At 37.9% G+C, this 5,689-nt stretch overlaps 1 non-coding gene across 1 annotated transcript; it reads left to right on the top strand.

Moving 5' to 3' along the window:
• The first annotated feature begins 4,753 nt into the window (after nucleotides 1–4,753).
• On the top strand, nucleotides 4,754–4,831 carry LOC128071834 (small nucleolar RNA U2-19). Its single transcript, XR_008202019.1, has one exon. It is a non-coding gene; the product is annotated as a small nucleolar RNA U2-19 (small nucleolar RNA).
• The last annotated feature ends 858 nt before the right edge of the window (nucleotides 4,832–5,689 follow it).

Genomic DNA, 5,689 nt, shown 5'->3' with positions numbered 1-5,689 from the left:
CAATTACTGCAGCCACTGGAACATAGTCTGGAATGATGAGTCTATAATTGTAATGTTAATAAAAATACAATGCATTCAACTAATGTAACAGAACTGTGAAAGAAAAGGCATGTGATGCTGTTACTCAGAAATAAGACTGCTGGCTTCCTTCTCGAATATGTAGACAGCATTAATTTAATCTCCTTTTGGCTGCAGTTCCTAGAATCGCTTTTGTCATTCCTGATTTTATAGTTTGCTATCTTCTGTTATGCCTGTGCTCAGATTAAGGCTGGAACAAATAGTGCCAAGAGACTTTAACAAGTACCCATACTTCTTGGAGAAGGCAAATATGAGCAAATGCTTACCTTGTTCTGTCATCCTAGAAACTTATTTAGCTTATTCTAGACAGAAACTGTGGTATAAGCAAATATATGTGCATGTATGCTCAATAAGTTTAGTTCAATAGCAAGCTGAAATTCAAACCTTGTCTGAGAACAACATTGTACATCACTGCCCTGTGTTGTATGGCAGTTTAATTAAATTCTTTTCTGCTCTTTAAATTGTTCTCATACAAATGCAGATATAGGATATTTCAATTAAAACAAAACAAAACAAAAACCAGCCATCCCTCTGGCAGAAATCTTGAGTGTTCCCTCCAGCTAACTAATAATAGCTAAGCATTAGCTGCCTTTCAACGTTGTTTGGTACCTCAGGGCTAGAATAAACCCCTTGGAAGCGAAGGTACAAACACCAAGCAGGTGTTTGTAGTCTGCCAGGTAACTTCTGCTAAAGGCAAGGTAATGCAGGAAAATAGGTCAAAACATACAACTTCCAAAAAATTGTGGAATGATGTGAATAGATTATCTCACCATGAACACAGATTCAATACTAATGTTTTGGTATTCTGTACAAAAGTATAAACTCTTTACTCAATACAGAAAAATTAGTCTCAATATGAATATATATAATGTTTGAGGGAACTTTTCTGTGGATGTGAGATGGTGTAAACAAAATCCAGGGTAGACTTCAGGTTGTACTCTGACAGGTGTGGTCAGATGCTGGAACAGGGCCCCCAGGGCAGTGGTCAGGGACCCAAGCTGCCAGAGTTCAAGAAACATTTGGACAATTCTCTCAGAAATATGGCTTGAATTTAGAGTGGCCTTGAGTTGAGTCAGGAGTTGGACTCAATGATCCACGTGGGTTCCTTCCAACACAGGATATGCTATGATTCTATGATTAATATTATTTACAGAACAGATTGCAGAATTGTGACTTTGAGATGTTTAAAACAAATATGGGAATGAAAAAGGGGAAGGATTCAGTCTGAATTTCAGTTAACCAAATTTAAGTGCATCTTCACAAGTTTCTACATGACAGTAGACTTCTAAAATTTCATTAAAGCTAATGGAACAGGGTTCAGCTGCATTATGATGTGTCCCATTTAGTTTGTTCTGTGGGTCCTGTGTAAGTTTTCCCAGCGTTTTGCAGATGTTTCAAATGTCCTAAAGTGTTTCAAATGGCACTGGGTATCTATATTTAGACAACAGAGTCTCATTTGTGGAGATACTCAAAATATTTGGAGGAATTTAGCTTTCTGTCGTAAGGGCTCATTTCAGTTGCCTAAATGTAGGTTTTAGCTCAGTTTCAGAAGCTCGGGAGGACTCAAGACATCTGCACAGGGCAGATAGATATGACTCAGAACCTATGGGAGACTGATGCCCTTCTGAAGTACCCTTTAGAGGCTAGACAGGATATGACTGATCTTCGAAACTGCATACATATCTGTGTTTAGGCAGTAGAAACAACCCCCTAAATGTAGATGTCTTAATCTCAGATTGAATCCTACCCAAATAGACTATGTTAGGAATTTAATTAAGTAAATTGATTTGCAGAAGTTACTGAAAAACAAACATCTCTCACTAAAGTCAGACTCATGCTGGATAAAGCAGTTCTGATTGGTGAATTTACATACAGAGAAAAATAAGAGATGCCTACCCAGTTTTCTCTCCTCTTGAAAAAAAAAAAAAAAAAAAAAAAAAAAAAAAAAGAGAGAGAGAGAGAGAGAGAGAAAGCCTCTTTAAATGCAGTACACTTTATTTTTTTTATTTTTTTATTTTTTTAATTGTAATTACAGGGAGGAGAATACTCAAATTGCATGAATATTCACATTTGTAGATGATTTTTCTTTACCTCTGCTTGTGTCTCTTAACTAACTTGAGTATCTTCAGGCAATCAAATTTAGCTGGCAGAATCATATACACAAGCAAATTTCAGTCAGAAGTGTTTTCACAAACTGATTGGCATACAGAGGGATTTTTTACAGAATTGCTTCCACACTCATCCAAACACAAACAGTGATGTGCAATTTTATCTGACCTATGCTGGGGAATGAATTTAAAACTCTGAATACCGATCCATGCAGGAAACAAATCTATTTATTTTTTTTAAATAATAATCATAACAACAGAAATCAAACTCCATTTAAATATTGTCAGCCTGCTAATGGGTATTACATGCAGAAAACAGACTAAATTGATTATATGGATTTGTTTCAGAAAATACACTAAGCTGTGTTAGTAATACGCAGAACTAATGATTTCTATACAGTGAGTGTAGTTCAAAACATGGTTTGTGTACATGAAGAGTCAGTCAGCATAGAGGAGGTATAAGGTGTTTATGCTTCCAAACAATACATTGGTTAGAGCAGACTATCAGTATACACTGCATGTCAGACAGCAAGAAAATCTTTCTGCACTGTACAGATGCTCCTGCCACCCTGTACAAAATCAACATAGCCTCATTTAGCCCTGTGTGCTGGGATTGCTTGCTACATTGTTCTTCCACATAGCCCACAGTGGTCCTTCACTGTGAATCATTCCTGCAAATAGCCATGTTGCACCAGTTTCCTCTTTCATGCTGCCAGTTTCCACCTCCACAGGGTGACCTGTGTAGAGGTTAGTTTTACTGCCAGGCAGAGGAGCCCGTGGGCTCTAGCTCACAGGTGTTTAAACAAGAACAGCATCTGCTAGGGGCAAGAGACACGGGTGAGATACTCTTGGGAGAAGACAGGATAAGACATTTGGAAAGGTATAGGAGAGGCTCTGAGGGAGACAAAGGGAAGGAAAGGTTCTTGGGTGGACATGGAGAGATGCTCTTGAAGGAAACTTGAGCAGAGGCTCTGAAAGTAATGCTGTTATTTATTTCTATGGAAACTACAACAGATACAAAAAGCACTATAATGCAGCTTGATAAGCAAATTCTCAGCTACAGAACACTATTTTTTAATATAGTCACCACCATTAGCCATGTATTTTCACCAGTGATGAAACAGCATTTGCATGCTGCACTCATAAATATCTGTACCAGCAAAAGAGACCCACTACTGCTGTGATGACTTCACTGGTAGAAATATATTGCCCCCACAGATCATCTCTCATCTGCTCAAATAAACCAAAGTTAGAAGGCACCAAATCTAGACTACACAGTAGGTGTGGTAGGACAGTCCATCCAAGATTAACAGTGTGCTCCACAGTTCTCAAATTGGTATACAACTAGCCTTTATCATGTTGCAAGGGTTGTCTTCTTCCTTGGCTCTGTCTTGTTCTCTCACTCTGGAAGTTTGACCCTTCAGTTTAGTCAGCATTGTAATGTAGTCACAGATCATGCTTTGTCAGCGTTTCAGGAAATTCAGAAGAATCACCCATTTCCTATCGCAAAAGACAGTGCAGAGCACTTTACCTGCTGAAGTCTGCATCTTGAACTTTTAATTCAACAGGGGACTGACACATTGCCACTCCATTTTAACTGCTTCTTTAACTCTGGGTGGTAGTGGAACTGACAAACTTGTATACAGTGTTCTTTTTCTTCCTGTGTGAGCACTTGTGGAACCCACATGGAGCATACTTCATGATGTTGCAACATTGCTATCGTTGTTTCCAATGCACTGAAATAGGCTTTCAGCTCCATACAGTTTCCTGGTCATAATATGCTGATTCACATTCATGAGCTGGTAGAGATGCTCTTCATTTTGCGGTGTGACAGCTATGTATGGTTATCTGAAACATGGTTTGTGTTTCACATTGCTGTTGTCACTGTTGAAATGCACCACCCGTCACCTCACAGTGCTCAGATCCACTGTTATTCTCCATACGTGTTCAGCAAGTATGGGTGCAATTTTTTCCTCATAGAGGAATTCAGTGACATATTTTTGCTTCATCCACACTTCCATGTCAGATGTCATTTTGTCAGACTACTCCTCTGCTGCCATCTGTTGCACGGCAAGAACAGGTAATGGAAAAATGTTGGGAAGGTTCAAACTCTACTGCAATACCACCAACATACACTTCAGACATTATGGGCCAACATAAAATAGGAGGCATTACTTTCACAGCACTCTTCATATATGAAATGTGTTTATAAAAAATAATATTTAAAAAATCAAAATAATGTAGGGTTTATTTTTTTATTTATTTGTAGGTTTATTTTTTATTTCCTTTATGTATGTTGAATTCATGGTTTTGGGAGAAATACAATGTTTACATATCTTTCTTCAAAAATTGAAAATGTAAGTATCCGTATTCTCTATTCTGTGACTGAAAAGCTTTGAAATTAAGGAATACAATATTTTAGGAAATCTTATGTATCTAACAGAAAAAGTAGAATTCAACTCTCAAGTCAGTCTCCTGTGTCCCAGCAGACATAGACCTGAAAATACTTGTAAAATTCCTGAGTTCTACATTTGTATTCCTCTGAGATCTACAATTCTACTGAAGAGAGTCTGGGATGAAAAATTGCCAAATCTGAACACCAGAAGATAAAACGATCTTCCAGATATATACAGAGAGTTCTGAGAGGTTTCTGTGTGTGTGTGTGTGTATGTTGAAGAGAGGGAGCTGTTGGAGACTGTTGTATTTGGGAGATTGGGTGTGAATATAATGTACTGAGCAATGATGAGTCTGTATTTGCCTTACTGCAAAAAAAGATGAAGTCTTCTACATTTGAACTGAGCTCAGAATAAAATGTGTGGTTGTAAAGTTTCAATTATAGGTGTCTGAATACATGATAACAGATATGTTAATTTGTCCTAGAAAGTATTTTCCATTGTAATGTCCACATTTAGAGGCTTCAGTGCAAGCAATACCCTGTGATTCATCTTCAACTATTTTCACTAGAAGTGAAAATAGTTTTCACTTTTTTATTTTTTCACTATTTTCACTTTTTTATTTTTTTACTACAGAAATGTTGAATGCCAGTCTTACTGACTCTAGAAATTGTTTTTTTTGTTGTTGATTTTTTTTTTTTTTTTTTTAATAATAAAATGGGAGTCATTACTTTTGAAGCAGCCCACATACCTTCACAGAATCATGGAATGACTTGGGTTGGAAGGGAACCCAACGATCATCAAGCTCCAACTTCCCTGCCACAGGCAGGCCACCAACCTCCAGATCTGGCACTAGACCAGACTGCCCACGGCCCCATCCAAGCTGACTTTCAACATCTCCAGGGATGGAGCATCCACAACCTCTCTGGGCAGCCTGTTCTAGCACTTCACCATCTTGTCTTGATACCCTTTCCTACTTGTTTTGGTTCTCTTAATAACTACTTTGAAGCCTATTGCTTTTACAGTCTTACCCCAAAGGCTCTTCTGCTTCTGTACACAACTTATCTCTATCTTCTCCTGACAGCAATACTAACCATCATCTTCACAGGA

The sequence above is a fragment of the Tympanuchus pallidicinctus genome, unplaced genomic scaffold (genome assembly GCF_026119805.1).
Source record: "Tympanuchus pallidicinctus isolate F22 unplaced genomic scaffold, pur_lepc_1.0 scaffold6, whole genome shotgun sequence".
Lineage (NCBI taxonomy): Eukaryota > Metazoa > Chordata > Aves > Galliformes > Phasianidae > Tympanuchus > Tympanuchus pallidicinctus.
This window is presented reverse-complemented; position numbering and strand designations above follow the sequence as displayed.